Below are 19134 nucleotides of genomic sequence, written 5' to 3'. Positions count from 1 at the left end.
ACCAGAGCAGAAAGAGAGAGTCATCGCACACAGGGGCTTTGTATGTATTGTGGGAAGAAGGGACATTATGTCAAGGAATGTCCCTTCAAACCTAAAACCTAAAAGATCTGAGACCTTTTTCTCGGGAAAGAAAGTGGCTCTTACCGCTGTCGATCCCGAAAGAAATGCTGAAAGCAGTCCTTCAAGCAAAGGGTTGGAAACAAAAGAATGGAGGCTGACTTCATTGGCTTCGGTTGAGGGTAAAGCCCCTGTTACGCACGTTGCCTTGTCCACTTCATTACAATCCCAGGGTAAAGAGCATGCAGTGTGGAGCATGGTAGATTCGGGGGCAACTGGGAATTTCGTGGACGAGGGCTTGATGCATCGTCTGGGGTTGGGTAGAGTATCTACTGCCAACCCGGAAACCGTGCTGGCCGTGGATGGTACTCCCCTAAAATCCGGCCCTATAATCGATTGGTATTGGAGAACAGTACCATTACACATGTTGAGAGCATCGTACTGAATATAATAGAGGCCCCACAATATGAGTTGATATTGGGAATTCCATGGCTGGAAAAACATAACCCTTCCATCGATTGGAGGGAGAAAACTGTAAGTTTTCATTCTGAAGAGTGTCAGAGCGTTTGTATGAATACATCTACATCACACACTGTAGCCTTGACTCAGATAATGCACATAGCCACTGCAGCGGAAAAGGTAACCATCTTGCCTACAGCTTACCACATGTATAGTGAGGTATTCAGTGAAGCCCAGGCCGAAGTACTCCCACCACATCGGGAGTACGACTGCCGAATAGATCTGGTTGAAGGTGCCGTTGTTCCGTCTTGCAGGGTGTATGCCTTGTCCGAACCCGAATCCAAACACCTGCAAGAATATTTGGCACATTTTAGTGCTATAGGCTCCATTAGACCCTCTAGATCTCCAGCAGCGTCCCCTCTGTTTTTTACGTCGAAGGCCAATGGGGAGCTGCGCACCCTATTGACTATCGCCAGCTAAACAAACAGACTATACGGAACTGGTACCCTCTTCCACTCATCCCTGTGCTTCTGGATCAGGTGAGAGAGGCTGTGATCTATACGCGGTTGGATCTCCGTGGTGCCTATCATTTGGTCAGGATCCGCAGCGGTGATGAGTGGAAGACGGCCTTCAAGACCAGATATGGCCTTTTTGAGTATCTGGTAATGTCGTTCGGGCTCTGTAATGCCCTGGCGGCATTCCAGTACTTTCTTAATGATGTACTGAAAGAATATCTGGATCAGTTTGTCATCGTATATATCGATGACATCCTGGTCTATTCTGACTCACGAAAACAACACGCCAGCCATGTCCTCCTGGTTTTGCAGAAGTTGCTGGAGTACCGGCTCTACTGTAAACTCAGCAAATGTGAGTTCAGTGTGGAGGAGGTGGAATTCCTGGGGGTTATACTGACACCAAGAGGGTTTCACATGGCGGAGAGAAAGATCGATGCGGTGCGTGCCTGGCCGGTGCCAACAAGTGTGAAAGAGGTGCAGTGTTTTCTTGGCTTCACCAATTATCATAGGCGATTTATCTCCCAGTTCTCCTTGTTGGCCTCTCCCATCACTAAACTGCTGAGAAAAGGGGTTCCTTTCCAGTGGAATACCGAAGCCATGGAGGCTTTTAAGACGCTGAAGGAGGCGTTTGTTACTGCCCCAATCCTGAAACATCCCCAATTGGACCTGCCCTTCATAGTGGAGGCGGATGCCTCTGACTCAGCAGTGGGGGCTGTTCTATCACAAAGAGACAGGGAGACAGGTCAGTTGCATCCGGTTGCCTTTCTATCCAGGAAATTAAACTCTGCCGAGGCCAATTATACAATATCCGAAAAAGAACTTCTGGCCATAAAAAGAGCATTCCAGGAATGGAGGCATTACCTGTGGGGATCACAACAACCTATAACAGTGTACTCTGACCATAGAAACCTGCTGTTTATGAAAACTGCTCGCCACCTATCCCAACGTCAAATGAGGTGGATGCTGTTTTTCGCGGAGTACAATTTCATCGTCACTTTCCGTCCCGGATCAGAAAATAAGAAAGCAGATTCTCTCTCTAGACAAGGGGGAGACCTGGGGCCAGCAAAGGATCAAACAAGAGTGATTATCGCCCCTGAAAAGGTGGTGTGCCTGATAACAGCTGATCGTTTTATCGACCAAGTCCAGAAAGACAGAAATCAGGTTCAATGGCGGAAATGGGCAAGTCAGAATTGTCTCCGAACCATCCACCATGGAGTACCCTTGCATGGTGGGAAGTTGTTTCTACCTTCCCATGATCTGCGGCTTCAGGCATTCAACTGGTGTCATGGGGAAGTGTTGGCAGGACATCCCGGAGTTAAGAAAACTGTCCATCTTGTAAAGCGCCATTTTTGGTGGGAAACACTGACAAAAGACGTGGAGATGTGGATAGGACATTGTGACACCTGTGCGAGGGCGAAAGGGGACCATTCCATGAGTCGTGGGAAGCTCAGACCGTTGCCCACTCCATCCCGTCCTTGGCATACTGTCAGTTTGGATTTCATCGTGGGGTTGCCCATGGACCAAGGGTATAATGCGATCATGGTAGTGGTGGACAGCCTGACAAAAATGGGGCACTTCATACCATGCAAAAACCTTCCTACTGCCAGCCAGACTGCTCATTTGCTCTTAACACAAGTGGTACGGATTCATGGCATCCCACGGGTGATTATCTCGGACAGGGGACCACAGTTCGTGGCCAGGTTCTGGCACATGTGGTGCAAGGCGCTGAGGGTGGAAGACGCTCTTTCCACCAGCTTTCATCCTCAGACGGACGGACAAACTGAGTGACTAAATCAAACACTCAAACAGTATCTGATGTGTTTCGGAAGAAGCTAGTCGCTCATGGGTCTCTCTTCTCTGGTTGGCGGAGCTGTCGTACAATAACGCATGGCATAGTGCCATAGGAGAAACTCTGTTCAAGGCCAATACCGGCTTTCACGCCAACACTCTGCCTTTGACCATACCGGGAGAAGTCAAGAATCATCCCACTGTGGCAGCGCACGTGAAGGCTCTGTTGGAAACACATCAGCGGATACAAAAGACCCTTGTCCATGCTAAGAGCTCGTACAAAAAGTGGGCGGACAAACACCGGCAGGAGAGTCCTATGTATGAGGTAGGGGACAAGGTCTGGTTGTCCACAAAGAACATTCGATTCCGATACCGTAGTATTTTCCATCCCCGGTTTATCGGTCCCTACTCAATCATCAAGAAGATCAATCCGGTGGCATACAAGCTGAAGCTGCCTGTGTCTATGAGGATACACCCGGTGTTTCACAGCAGCTTGCTGAAGCCAGCTGGTTCAATGCGACGCAAGGCCGCACCGCCGGTGCTGAGGGATGGACAACTGGAGTTCGAGGTCCGACGCGTCTTGGACTCGAAGTTTCGCCAGGGGAAGCTGTGGTTTCTCGTTTCCTGGAAGGGCTATGGCTCGGAGGAAGACTCATGGGAGCCCAGCCAGGACGTCCACGCCCCGCGGTTGATCCGCTCGTTCTACTTCCGCAACCCGCGGAAGCCGGGCGCTAGGAGGCACAGGGCAGGGGGGCGTACTGTCAGGGTCTGACTAAGGTGCCTGCCTAGAGGATAGACTACATCACCCAGAATGCCTTGCATGTAGTGGGACGGTTTCAGAAAGCATATAGTCCTATGGATACCTGCAATTGGTGCTCGTGATTTGTCCAATGACAGCTGTTGTTAGCGGACGCCCTGTCCCCGCGGAGCTGCTGGGAAGGTGTGGTTCGTTTTTGCTCTGTGGCTGTGGAGCAAGTTTGTACTAAGACGATGATGACAGTTACCGGCTGGTACTGTCTAACAGCTTTCCTGCGAGGCGTGTGAGACGCTTGGATTGCCCCCTCCGCGTCCTTGCGGTAACATCTTGTTTTGTTTGCTGAGTGACTCCGGAGACGCCCGGATTGCCCCCTCTGGTTCACTCACAGGACGCGGCCACATAACCGCGTTGCAGACACCGGCTGGTGCTGTGTTTCATGATAGGCGCGTGAGACGCTGGGTTTCACCCTCCGCGCTCTTTGTCTTTTCCTTTGGCTTTTTCTTTTGGGTGTTTGGTGGAGACGCTTGGATTTCCCCCTCCACTGTACACCGAGACTATTTACGGTACTCTCAGCTGAGAGCATCCTACAGGAGCCGCTGGGATTGCACCCTCCTGTTGTTTGTACTTATTCTTGCTCCGATCATTCCTTTCACGCAGGAAGAGTCGGCTGGCTACATTTAAGTTTGGTTTTCTTATTATTTATGAGGAACAGTGGTTGCTGTCTTATTCGACTGATCAGGAACTTGGAGAGAGGTTGATCTACCATTAGTACGATTAAGAATACCTTTACAGCTCCCTTCTTTTAGCACCTGGTGAGTGAATGTGGGTTGTGAAGAAGGGTGAACGACACACATGACACATAGAGGTTTTAGGAGGGTCCTAATTGTGATTTCATTTTCCTTAGCCTGAGGAAGAATTCAGCAGAGGCAGGGGTCGCTTCCTGAGCCTTACCAGGTGAGGGTCCTTATAAGCCCTTGTGATATCAAACAGGGTAGTTAGTGTGTTGTGGACTAACGTGTCCCCTTTTGTCATTTCAGGTCCCTATCCCTGCTGTTCCTATCCCTACCTTTTTTCCCTCGCCTGATTGCCTTTGCACTCTGGAGGTTTTAGATAGTCAGAGTGCAGGGACGTCTGGAGGTGGACCTCATTTGAGCATCTTTCCGACCCTGAGGAATAGCAGCCGTGACAGCAGCGGCCCACAGCCACGTGTTGTTGGATCGCGATGCACAGAGTTAGTGACACCAGGGCAGTTTTCTGTAGTGTTCGATCACCTCCGTAACGATGATCCTTTTTTCCTCCTGACTGACACGCGTCATCCTCTTACACCTTTCCTTGCGTGCAATGCTATGTACGCTGCCATTGAAAAATCAAGACTCAGTTCCAATGGGTGACCTACTCGAGCGCAATGTGGCCATTGGGCAGTTGTCAGCGTGGGCCCACAGACACGTTGGGTTGGAGTCCTTTACCCAGACTTGGTGGCACCACATCGAAGGGAGTATAGTGATATAAACTCTGCCATGAATAATGTTCTCTGCCATGGTGTAATCAAGACTCAGTTCCAAATATGTGACCTAGTAGCCCGCTGTGTATGCCGGTGGAGTACGTCAACGAGAAAGGAGTACTGGCACGTGGGGGACCCTTTTTGACACACGCTGGTGTCGGCAGGTGGGCATTGAGGCCTGGGTGCGCAGGGGCGGGCAAGACGGGTTCGGGATCAGGGGGCCGGGGTGCAGTAGGCACACGTGATTGCAGGACCACCACTCATGGCATCGGCATCTTGACGCGGTGAGAGGCGCCGCCCTGGCAGACACGTTAGGCATTCAGGAAGAGGACCAAGCCCAGAGTTACGTGCCTTTTATTCGCAATAGGATGCCATCCTAATGTGCCCTTTGGAGTGCAAAAAAATGATGAACTCGGAAGCAGCCCTGAGTCAGGGTTGCTTGTTTTCCAGTTCAGGGAGGACATGGCTTTATAGTCTGGCTGAACTGTTCCCATTGGAGCAGGGTCATGACTGAGGTCTCATGGTGTGTAAAATAATGATTGACTGGGAGGCAGCCAAGAATAATTACAAGTGGACAAGATTAATTAAAACATTCCATCCATCAGTTTTTGTATAAATAAATAAAACTAAGCAGTCCATTGCACTTCTCAGGGTCGCATCTTCGCCTCCCCTGAAATCTGTAACCTCTTTAGGTTTCACGTGAGACAGCATATGTGCTGCCACTGGTGCATCATTTTGGTGGTGTGCAATGGACTTAGGGGCATATTATCAAGGGGCTTTATCTCCGCTTTTTTGGCTTTAAAAGCCAAGAAAGCGGAGATAAAATTATCTCCCTATTACCAAGCTGTCGCTAACGCCAGTTAGCGACAGCTAATAGGAGATAGTGACCATCTTGGGCCCCGCTTTGCATGTCAGTGATATTTATCACTAATGACATGCAAAGTGGGCGTGCCAAGATGTTAGCGACTGAAAACAGTCGCTAACATCGCTATCTCCTATTACCAACTTTTGGAGATATTCGCGCTAAGCGCGAATATCTCCAAAAGCTAACACTTGCCCAGGAGCAGTTCTTAGCCATGTTATCCAATGGGAGGTGGATAACATGGCTAAGAGCATTTGCTCGATAATGCATGAATATCGCTGACTTTTCAGCGATATTCATGCATTGCGGCCGTTTTTTATCACATTTGCGATAAACCTTGCTAATAGCAAGGTTTATCTGCGATAAAAATCGCCGATGTGCGGCGATAATTTTTGTCTCTAAACAAGTTAGAGACAAAAATTATCTCTATTGGTTGGTAATATGCCCCTTAGAGCCTTCCCATTGCTTGATACTGGTTGACTTCATCATCACTCTTATTTGATAGCTTCAGATTTGTTAATGTGGGCAGCCTTCACATCCTCCTCTTCTGTTTGACCCTTCCCTATAGCATGGCTCAAATACTTGTGTGCTTCCACTGCTCGCGTTTTGAGAGGTACTTATTTCTTTTTATTAAAGCACTCTGTGAAAGTGCATGATTTTGCAAACTGTTTCCCTCATGTGCCCCACTCTCCATATCGCTCCCTCACCTGTATGCTTCTATCCATCCTCAAGCGCCCATGTTTCCCCACTCGCTGTCAAAGTTGTTGCTTGCTGCTTCCTGGTCTCAGTGTTGTCGATAGCCCCCTACTGCCTCTACTTGCAGTCGTAGTTGCTTACCCCCACCCGCCATCAGTGTAGTAACTTGTCCCTTCTGTAGGGTCACCAGGCATTCTAGATTTGTTGGAATAGTCCCAGTTATCACCAACTGTCCTGGATGATTTTGGCAAATTTAGCTCATGCCCCGGTTTTCAGAGAGGGTCAACTGAAAACAGTGGGAGCATGTTTTTATGTGTTCCAAAGCAGGACCAGTAAGCAGCTGTTATCCAAAACAATATAATTAACAGGTATGATACTGGGTTTAAAAATTGCATTTTATTTATCTCCTTAATGCCTCCTCTGCATTTGTATGTTGATGAGCACTAGCATTCTGTGCTCCTAGGTTGATGTAAAATTACAGTCCTTCTTCTATTTTTGCAAAATGTCCTGATTTTTCATGTTACTGCTTGCCCCCACACACTCTCCATGTTGGGGCCATGTTGATGTTTGCCCCAACCAGCTCTGTGTTGATGCTTGCCCCCACCAACTCTCAGAATTGTTGCTTGCAGCATCATGCCCTACATGTTGTCACTTGCTCTCCTCCTATTGTCTGTGTTGTTGGTCCCCTCCCCTCTCTGGCCATATTTATGCATACCCCCTACCACTCTTTGGGTTGATACTTGCTTCCGCCCTGTTTTTGAGTGGCCCTCCTGCCGCTGTGTGTTGCTTGCCCCCTCCTGCCCCCTGTGTGGTTGTTTGCCCCTCCTTAACCCTTGTATTGTTGCTTGCTTCTTCCGTGTTGTTATTTGCCCTCCTTAAGTTGTCTATGCTGCCCCCACCCCATTCTGCCGCAATGTAAAAAAGTGCTAGGACATGGCAAGTGCTGGCTGCATCACAGCGCTTTAAAAAAAATCAAGCATCTACCAATCCCTCCCTCCATCCTGTTGTTGTTGCTTTGCCCTGCCCCCACTCAGCTGCCATGACAAAAAAGCACTAGTATGGTGCCAACACTACCTGTGTAATAAATCTTTTTTGTAATTTAACTTTCAGCCATGCTGTACAGCAGCAGTGCTGCTGTACAGTGTCATAAACTACTTATTGTCTTTCCTCTTCTGTAGTTGTCTCTTCCCTACTGCTCAGCCAGGATGAATACTGGAATGTGTGATGACGTCATAGAATGCTTGGGTGTTTGTTTATGTGTTGAGTGTCCGTTGGTGGGTGCAGGCTGAGCAGCAGGGAGGCTTTTCCTGGGGGGCTACGCTTTATCTATTCATCTTCTCCTACTCATCTATCCTGGAACCAAGCCTGAATAAAGTGACCTTGTTTTTTGTACACCTGGTCTATGGATCTTCTATTTTGGCAACAATTTGATCTCAGAACCTACGATTTGTGGTCTATGTGATACAAGGCTTAATAAAGTAACATTCCTAGGCAACTAGGGACTATTTGTGAATCAAGTCTTATACATGGAATGATAATAACAACATAGACTCAGTGTACTACAAACATAGGTTAAAATAACATTTTTTTCATATAAAATTGAAAAATTTGTTTTTGGACATAAACAAACATGATAGAGCATAAACATGACATATAAACCAACAATACATACACATTTGACACATTAATGAAATAATTAGTTTAGACAATACCATGAAACAAATAACCCGAGGACAATACAAGACAAAATGAATATACTAGTGGTATGGCCCACAAATGGCTGAAAGTTGTAGATGTACGATTTTTCTCTACTGACGTGATAGAATGTTTGGGTGTTTGTTTATGTGTGGAGTGTCAGTCGGTGGATGCAGGCTGAGCAGCTGGGAGGTTGAACCAAGCCTGAATAAAGTGACCTTGTTTGTACACCTGGTCTATGGATCTTCTATTTGTGAAATTTTGGGAAAGATAAAAGTGGTGCCAAATAATGTCTAAAGGTCACTGCCAATTTCTTGAATCACGTGCAGCCAACTAAAACAAGTTGAATTGAAACTGGTAATACTCCAAAAATTAAGTGGTATGAAATCTTGGGCAGGTGGCTGCACAAATCTCTCGATCATTGTTGAAAGTCCCAATACTTTTTGAAAAGTTAAACGCTGTTGACCAATACATGTTGAAAAGCCAAACGCTGTTGAAAAGCCAAACGCTGTTGAAAGGTCATAAGCTCTAAGCAAGGTGTCAAATTGGAAATTACACATCAGTAAATATTTGGAAGGAAAAATAAACGCCCCAGACATGCTGTCAAGATGGGGAAGACACTGGTGGGGCTAACCAGGGCGTTAAATTACCTTCAAGTTTGGATTTCGTATCTTTGGTCCTTTGATTCCTTAGTTCCAGTTTCAATGTTCCTTGTATAACATGTTGTATTATTACAATTTTTGTTTAAGCCACCATTTATTCTTTCATGTTCTCTAATTGTGGGTTTTGGGGTCTTTTCGTAGCATGATTACATGTCAAACAAAGGTTTAATCTGATAAGCACAGGTAACGGTGAGGCCCCTGCAGGGTGTAGTCGAAAAGCATGTTTATACAAATAAGTCCACAAATATTAGCGTGTTTGCACTGTGCTACGTGCAGTTCACGTAGTGCGAAGTAGCGCAAACTTCGCAAACTACGCGAGCGTAGCGTAGTGCTCTGCCCAGAGCTAGTTATCGTAATCCATGTCCTGTTTCAGTGTGTGTGTTCTTATGGTCATGTTTTGTTTTTAGGGTCCATAACAGTTGTAGGGGCACCCCCTATGCAGTTTATTTTGCAATGTGTACCCATTTATGGGGTGGTCATGGGGGTGGGCTACCCTGTCACGGGGAAGTTGAGGGGGCCGTCAGTGCCCGAAATCAGCTTACAAGAGCAGTGTGTACCCATTTACGGAGAGGTTTTGGGGGCGGTGGATGCCCCAATTTAGTTTTCTAGGGTGACGCATACCCTATGGCGTACCCTCCAATGTGGAGGTTGTAAGGCCGGTCAAAGCTCCAATTTAGTTTTCTCTATGGTGTACCCTACAATGGGGAGGTTGTGGAGCCAGTCAATGCTCCAATTTAGTTATCTCTACGGTGTAACCTACAATGGGGAGGTTGTGGGGCCAGTCAATGCTCCAATTTAGTTTTCTCTATGGTGTACCCTACAACGGGGAGGTTGTGGGGCCAGTCAATGCTCCAATGTAATGTTCTCTATGGTGTACCCTGCAATGGAGAGGTTGTGGGGCCAGTCAATGCCCCAATTCTGTTTTCTAGGGTGACATTTACCCTACGGTGATATTTACCCTACGGTGAACCCTTCCATGGGAGGTCAGTTGTTGTATCAGCGGTGTGTGCTCAATTCAAGTTTTCATTTGTATAGCGTGTACCCATTTACGGGGAGGTTGTGGGAGCGGTTAGTTCCCCCGTTCAATTTTCAAATGCATATAAACCATTAGCTGATCTCTTGGTAGCCAGCAATTATCGACCCATATCGCTTCTACCTTATTTCTCCAAGGTTTTGGAGAAATATGTGAATACCATCATCACAGATTTTGTTGAGATCAGCCAGGTACTTCACCCGAGTCAGTCAAGTTTTAGAGTAAACTTCAGTACTGAAACCGCTCTATTGGAAGTCTCAGAGATGGTTAAAACCACCCTAGACAGAGGAGGAAAGGCTGTGCTGATACCATTAGATCTTTTTATTTTTTTATTTTATAGAACTTTATTCGGATAAAAACAACATAAAAGTACAAGTTAACAAGCATACATCAGAATAAATATGGGCCTCCAACAATATAGTACACAATTCATGGTTAAACAATCATTAAAATGATCGACTAAAAACATACAATAAAGTGCATGGAATAGAGTGCATAGATTTTAACATAGTTGCATAGAGTTACGAGTGCGCACTGCAGCTTTCAGAAACGATTCAACCCGGAAGGTTAATTCATCATCGTTTAAACCTAACACCCTTCCATAGGCTGCTTTATAATCAATTTGTTCTAGAGTTTTAAAATACGGGATCAAAAATTAGATCTGTCAGCAGCCTTTGACACCATGCCACATGATCGCCTCCTTCACAGTTTGAGGGAGAGTGGCATTGGGGGCACGGTGCTCAGATGGTTTACTTCCTTCTTTGATAACCACCGGCAAACAGTCTGGGCTCCTCCTTTCTCAGCCCTCATTCCCCCACTGAATATTGGGGTCCCACAGGGTTCCGTCTTAAGTCTGACCCTGTTTAATATATATATATGGCCCCGCTTGCTCCTTTAGCTGAACAATACAGGGCAAAAATTATATAGTATGCAGATGACATGCAATTGCTATTCACCTGTGAGAAGGATGTGGTGCTTACCGGTAATGAAGTCAATGTCTGCCTAACCAAGGTGTTTGACTGGTTTAGGGAAAATCAATTGCTCTGCAACTCTGACAAGTCAGAAATTATCTTTTTCTGTCACACTCCAGGCGACGAATGGCGTCAATAGTGGCCTAAAAATCTATCTCCACATGAGAGACCAGTCTACACCGCAAAAAATCTAGGAGTAAAGTTGGACTCCGACATGACTATGAAGTCCCAGGTTCAATCGGTTGCTGTCCCCTGCTTCAGGCTTTTAAGAATGAATAGGAATTTTCTACCTCTGCTTCCTATTTCTCACAGGAAAACCGTGGTCCAGGCCCTGATCATATCAAGGTTAGACTACGTAAATGTGTTGTACCTGGGCCTACCGGACTATTTATTGAACCACTTGCAGGTAGTTCAAAATGCGGCAGCTAGGTCCGTGCTTATGGTCGGCCCCAGGTCACACATGTCTCCCCACCTTAGATCCTTGCACTGGTTACCAGTGAGGCGAAGGGTCTTTTTTAAATCCCTGGTCGTAACTTTTAAGGCCCAAAATAACATTGGAGTCCCATACATTAGGAACAAAATTCAGCCCTACAAACCGCTTAGAACGCTGCTATCATCATCTCAGCAGCTGACAATTTTGCCTAAGTTTCGCCATTCCTGCAAAGGAGGTCGCTTCTTTCAAGTAGTAGCGGAAAAATTATGGAATAGTCTCCCTTTTTCCCTTAGACAAGAACATGATCTCCTCAGCTTTAGGCAAAGCTTAAAGACCTGGCTTTTTCAACAGTAGTACAGATTAGTTAGCTATTGCTGGTTGTTTCTTCACGTATTCTGTTCTGGGGTCAAGACAGCACCGGGACACTCCTCGGAGTAGCTGTGCGCTTAACAAATACCCCTATAACATAACATAACATAGTGTACCCATTTTCGGGGAGGTTTGAGGGAGCGGTTAGTGCTCCGTTTCAGTTTTTAAGTGCAGGTTGTGGGGGCTGTGAGTGTCCCCGTCATGCCCTCTCAATTTTGTTCTTCCCCAAGATAAGGGGATGGGGCATGCATGCATTTATATCATGGAATGTTCCTTCCATAGTTTGTGTTATATTTTACCTATGGTTATATGTACATTTCTATAGGAAGTTCAATCCTCTCTTAAAAATAAATGATGAATCCAGAGTTCAGGTATAAAATGAAGAAGGATTTATTCCATACAAAGAACCCACGACTGGTCACATCAAGTGCAGACTGGTCACATCAAGTGCAGGCTGTAATCTAAAAGATGCATGTTTAACATTCCAGAATAAAGAATACAAAGACACATACCTTCCATAAAGGTCTACACACACATTAGAATAAAAGCACTCTCTACACACCCCCACCCTATAATACCAAAACAAACACAAAAAAAATAATAATAATATACAGGATTCAATAATAAACAAAGTCATCGGACCGGATAGGATTCCTAATGCGAGAACTGCATCTGATTGGTACATGATCCCCAGAATCCCCAGCAGTATTTTGAACATTTTCAACACTACTATGAATAGCATTATTAGAATCGCCATCCCCAACATTCACACCAGAATGAGAAGAAATGTGATGCCCAATGTCATTCTTCTGAGCAAGAACTCCTAAATCAAACCAATTGGAATCAGCTTGATTAATGGATCTTTCGCAAATAATTCTAGCTTGTTCAACCATAACTTTAACAACAGCATTACGATTCCACCAACCACGATCTTGTAACATTCCAGCCATCCTTGGAACCCTAAGAACTTTGGCAGGGACTGAAAATTTAGATTCTCCTTTAGTAACTCTAATAGTTTTTTTTTATAATTACCCAGTCCCCCGGAAACAAAGAAGTTACTTTAACATGGTTCCTTAAATCAAAATGTATTTTATATGCTGCTTGCTTATGTTCAACCTGTCTTCGGATTTTGTGTACATCCAAACTAGAGCTTACGTCACCTAATTTATTTTTCAACCAAGCAGGATTAATCAACGAAGCATGAGTGTTCCAAGGCAATACATAAGTAAACATAGATAAATGCAACACAGGGAAGAATATAACACATTTTCCTTCTTTAAAAAAACAGAATGCAATAACTAAGAACTTCAAGAACAAATGTAATCATCATGTTTTTTCGGCATCACATGTGGACGTGCAGAACTACTCCTGGCAGGAGGAATCAACTTGTTGCTTGAGCCTGAAATAGCGTTACCATTGTAGCTTGTATCTGAAATGGTATTACCAACTCCCTGCTGAGATTTAAAAAACGCAGTGAGCTCAGTGTTTGAACAAGGTGAAACTTTCCTAGAATTCCACCAATTACCATCCGTAAGTTTTACACTGTTGCCTCTAACAAAGACAACTTTTTTTGGAGAAGATCTTTTTGAACTACCCTTTCTGGAACTGTCTCCCACGAACACACGCACAAACATCCCTTGAGAGAACACACGTCTTGCCTTAACAATGTTCTTATTGTGGCGATGGCAATAATCCTTTTGGTACCTTTCCACCCTATCTTATACTCCATCCAGGTTCACATCATGTTTACCAGATCTGTTCATCCACGCTGGTACTGCAACAGAACACGGTATTCTTCCTTTGAGTAAAGAAAATGGTGTTTCTTTTGTAACCGAATGAGGAGTAGTACAATACGAACATAAGATGTCCTTGACATGCTGCCTCCAGGATTCGCCATTCATACATGCCAATTGGACACACTCAACCAACACCCTGTTGAAGAGTTCTACAAGGCCATTGCCCCTTGGATGATAGACAGGTGTTGTAATGTGTTTGATTCCCCATTTCACAAGGAAAGTCTTGAACTCTTCAGAGATAAATTGGGGCCCATTATCGGTGACTATTTCTGCTGGACACCCCTCCCTTCTGAAAATATCTTCACAGAAAGATATCACACTGTCCGACTTAACTTCTTTGACGAAAGCAACTTCCGGCCATTTTGAGAAATAATCTACCATGAATATGGCAAATTTCTCAGAAACATTCAAAATGTCAAAAGGTCCACAAATGTCTATGGTCAGTCTATACCAAGGACCCTTAAGCAAAGGTGAAGCAACAATTGTGGTTTCCTGGGAAGAATGTGTCTTGTCACTACAGGCACATGCAATACAATCACAAACATGACGCTCAATCTGAATGTCCATGCCTGGCCTCCCTACACCTCCTCTTCATCGCAGACATACCTCCATGTCCCTCGTGCAAAATGTTCAACAATCTTTCTCTAATACTCACCGGCACAACCAACCTGCTCCCTCGTCTAAGAAAATCATCCATAACATTCAATTCAGACCATATTAATTTGAAAGACATTAAATCCTTGTGAGAACACCACCCGCTCTCATCTCTCAAACCAACCATCACTTTGCTCAAATTCTCAACCTCAACAAGAGCCTTTTTCCAATCCTCTTGACTAATAGCACTGCACACATCCTTAACCTCAGCCACCATCCATTCATCATCATCATCCTCCTGAATGTGATCTAAAGGCAGTCTTGAAACACAGTCAGCATTAACATTCTTCGCACCTGGAATGTACTTTATCTCAAAAATGTATTCCTGCAGACGGTACAACCACTTGGCAATTCTTGGAGTGGCTTTACTCGCACCCCTCGTAGAGAAAAGATCCACCAGAGGTTTATGGTCAGTGCGTAACTGAAAAGAAGTTCCCCACACAAAGGAACAAAAATGTTGCACACCCCACCAGCATGCCAAAGCCTCTTTTTCGATGGTAGAATATGTATGCTATGCCCCCTTTAAAGTGCGGGAAGCAAAAGCAACCACCCTTTCAACCCCTTTGTTAATCTGAATTAAAACGGCACCCAAACCATAATTACTGGCATCAGTGGAAATAACCGTGTGATCGAAAGGATCGAAAGGTTTCAAGGTGACAGCATTAGCAATACAACTTTTAATAGCATCAAAATTTAGTTGACAAACCTCAGACCACTCAAATCTGGCACCATTCTTCATAAGTTTCCTTAACTCATGTACCTTGTCAGAGAAATGATGCACAAATTTTGAATAATACTCCGCGAGAGCAAGAAACGAACTTAATTGGTCTCTATCCCTAGGAGCCGGTGCATTCTCAATAGCATCCACCAGATTCCGTTCAGGTTTGACACACTCACGCGATAGCGTGTGACCTAAATACTCGACCTCACCCACACCAAATTTGCATTTCTCCAAAGCAATGGTGAGACCAGCCTCAGACAATCTTTTGAGAACATTTTCCAAATTGATGTCATGTTTGGATACGTCACAACCCCAAACCCAAACGTCATCCTGAAACACCACTACATTCGCTAAACCAGCTAAAACAGACTGCATGACCCTTTGGAAGACAGCCGAGGCTGAAGCCAAACCGAAAGGCATGCGTACAAACTGGAAGGCACCCTCTGGAGTGATAAAAGATGTAATGTGCTTAGAGTCCTCATGTAACAAAATTTGGTGGTATGCATTGGATACATCCAGTAGCTAACATCTCATTGATGCGGGGAAGAGGATGGTGATCTATCCAAATATTCTCATTCACATCCCTCAGGTTGATACACATCCTAATATTTCCATTGGATTTTCTGGCCAAAACAATCGGACTTAACCATTCTGATGCCTCAATAGGCTCTATTACACCCTCCTTACAAAGCCTGTGTAACTCTTCTTTCAGTTTATCCCTCAAAATGATAGGAACGTTCCTAACCTTATGCACCTTGGGAACGGCACCTTCTTTCAAAATTATCCTATGTTTAAATTTCCTCAGACAACCCAACTTTTTCGAGAACAATTCAGGAAACTTGTTGCACCATATAGTAGAATTACTCGGCGAGGTTAATAATACTTACTGGGGATGATTAGGATTTAAGACAATGTTGAGAGCTCTCTGTTCCTTCCAGCCCAAAAGAAATCTGCCCTTATTCACTACAAACAATTTTGCTATGGTTCTTCTATTCAAGAAAAACATTTCCGTTTCGATACACCCAATAACAGGTAACTTTTCACCACAATGCCCTTCAGGAATAACACTGGTGGGTTGCAACTCTTCCAACCTACCCCCCAAACCTTCCCAGACAAATTTGTCAATGATTGTCAATGAAAATAAGGAGAGATATTATTGGTTGAGTGTGGTGTTGTGTTGTAACTCCATACTTTCTGGCAAAGATACTCGCACACATCCAAATTATTAGAAACGGCAGTTTGTACCCCTTCCTTCAGCAAACGGTTAGCTCTCTCCACTAAACCATTTAAAGAGGGACTGTACAAAGGTAACAACACATGTTTAACAGAAATGTCACACAAGAAACTCTCAAACTCACTTGAAACAAAGTGAGTCCCATTGTCTGTCACAATTTCAACAGGAAGACCCTCTATTATGAATAACCGTTGCAGAAATGTAACAACCGAACTAAAATCAGGCCTCCTCACAAATGAAAAATAAAGCCACTAAAAAAAAAAATCAATTACTACGATCAAATATCTATTCTCAGTACTGAGCAGATTAAAAGGGCCAGAAAAATCCAGCCCTAACTTCTGCCATGGACCAGAGGGCCACTCAACAGGACATAAAGGTGAAGTAGATAAGCTCCAATGCTTATCAGAACACAGACATTCTGGACACTTATTCACAAAATCCTTAACCTGTCCATCAATGCCAGGCCACCAATACATATCCTTAATTTTCGTGACAGTGCTTGATGTTCCTAAATGCCCTTCATGAGCAAGAGCAATGATATTTGACCTAATCCCCTCAGGAGGAACTACTTTGTCTTCCCTCACCAAAACATTATCCACAATAGATAGATCCGCAGCAACCTGAGCAAAACATTTGTCTTGCATGGACAAACTTCTATCGCAGGGCCAACCCTGCACCAAAAACCTTTTAACCCTGTGAAGACAAAGATCATTTTTATCAGCAGACAACCAATCATCTTCCGAAATTTTGCTACACTCTGTCAAATCTCCAATGGTAAAAACAACATCAAAATTATTTCCCTTAACCTCAGACACTGAATCAGCAACCTCTAAAGGAATCCGAGATAAACAGTCCGCCCTCACATTCTTACCTCCAGGAATATATTTAATATCGAAATTATATTCCTGCAGCCTAGCCAACAATCGGACTAATCTAGAATAATTGATCCATAAGGCGTTGAAACACGCTACCCGCGGATGCCAGTCTGAACTGCAAGCGTTTGTTCACATAAACTCCAAACGGAGTAACAAATGTAGTTAACCGTTGAGAATCTTTGGCGAGGGGAATCTGGTGGTAGGCAGGCTTCAAGTCTATAGTTGTAAAATACCAACTACCACCTAGATTCGCCAGCATCTCCTGAATTCTGGGCAAACGGTGGCAATCGATGAGAATATTGCGGTTAAGTGCCCTCAAATCAGCACAGAGGCGAATCTCGACAGAGCTTTTCCGAGCCACGACGCTGGCCGAAACGCACTCCGAAGACTCCACAGGTGTTATAATATCTTGAGAACACAAATCAGACAGCATTTTTTTTAAGTCATCACGAGCGGATAATGGAATAGGTCTGCATTTTTTAATAACTGGAACTGCATTCTCTTTGAGAACAATATTGTGTTGAAAACAATTAACTAAACCAACCTTGTCAGAGAAAACAGAAGCATACTTAATCAGTAATTTCGATAAAACAGGGTTATCAATAGTTAATGAAGCATTTTCTGAAACAGAGAGAAGAGCTAACTCACCCAAAACAACTGGATCTGTATGTTTTAACATAATACCCAATTTTGCTTGATCCTGCCAACCGAATGTGTCAGGACCATTAACAGTCACATATATTTTGGTGAAAATTTGCCTCCCTTTAAAGTTGACAGAATCAGAAAAATAACCACACATGGTGATATCAAATTCACCGAATGCCTTTGGATTGACATCAGTGGGCTTAAGTAAGACATTAGACCAACATTTTTCGAAGGTCCTAAGATCCAAGATGGTGATTGGAGAACCCGAATCAGCCATAACGTTGACATCAATTGCCCCAATCAACACGTTGCACAAAGGACCTTTACACTTTTTTGTGTCACTATATAAAGTATTAATTTTAATAGTAGATAGTGTATTACTTATAGCTTGGCAGAGTTCATCCTCCTCAATTTCAAGTGAATTCACTTTTTTCTTATATTTGGCAGCTCTACAAACTGTATTAACATGTCCAATCTTCTTGCATATGTTACATCTTTTGCGAAGAGCTGGACAAGTTGGATTGTTGCCCATGTGGTACTTAGAGCACACCTGTACCAAAACCCCTTGTTATCAGCATGTACATTAGCATTTTTGGGTTTAGTAGACACAACACTAACCGTAGGTTCATTACCTTTTATGCTGGCAGATGAATCCATAGTTTAGAGTTTACCAGAAACATCTTATGTCAAAATTTTTGAAGAAACCACAGATCTCTCAATACTACGAGATGGATTTTTACAGGTTAAAATACGCTCTTGAATCTTCCTATTGAAACAATTGAAAACCAACTGATCTCTTAAGGCAGAGTCTAAGTATGAGCCGAATTGACACTTGGATGCTAATACACGCAAAACAGCCAAGTAATCCTCAATTGACTCATCTTGCATCTGTTTTCTTTTGAAAAAAACATGCCTTTCCACCATAACAGAAGGTTCATCTACATAATTTCTTCCCAACCTAGCAAGAGCCTCTCTATAAACATTCCATGTTTCGGCACCAGATGGCTCTGCAACAACAGGCAAATTATCAAATACATCATGGTTCCAACTGAACAGCCTCAAGTGCAATTCCGATAAGTCCGAGGTACTCTTCTTCGGGTGCGATACGGAGCCTAGCTGGCAGGCCTGGTGGCCCATCGATATGTTCCCTCCGTCCGGCTCTTCCCCTATGGCTAAGAACTTGGGGGTTAAGATGGACAGGGGACTGTCGATGAAAGCCCAGATCTTTGGGGTGACCGGCACCTGCTTCGGTCTTCTGAAAATGCTGCGGAGGTTCCTGCCTCTTCTGTCGGAGGAGCATAGGAGGCTGACAGTGCAGGCCCTGATAGGCTCCAGGTTGGATTATGCCAACATTCTTTACCTGGGCCTACCAGAGTACCTGCTGCAGCGGCTTCAAGTTGCGCTGAACGCG

This window comes from Lissotriton helveticus, chromosome 5_1 (genome assembly GCF_964261635.1).
Source record: "Lissotriton helveticus chromosome 5_1, aLisHel1.1, whole genome shotgun sequence".
Classification (NCBI taxonomy): domain Eukaryota; kingdom Metazoa; phylum Chordata; class Amphibia; order Caudata; family Salamandridae; genus Lissotriton; species Lissotriton helveticus.
The sequence above is the reverse complement of the archived record's forward strand: the minus strand, read 5'-3'. Positions refer to the sequence as shown.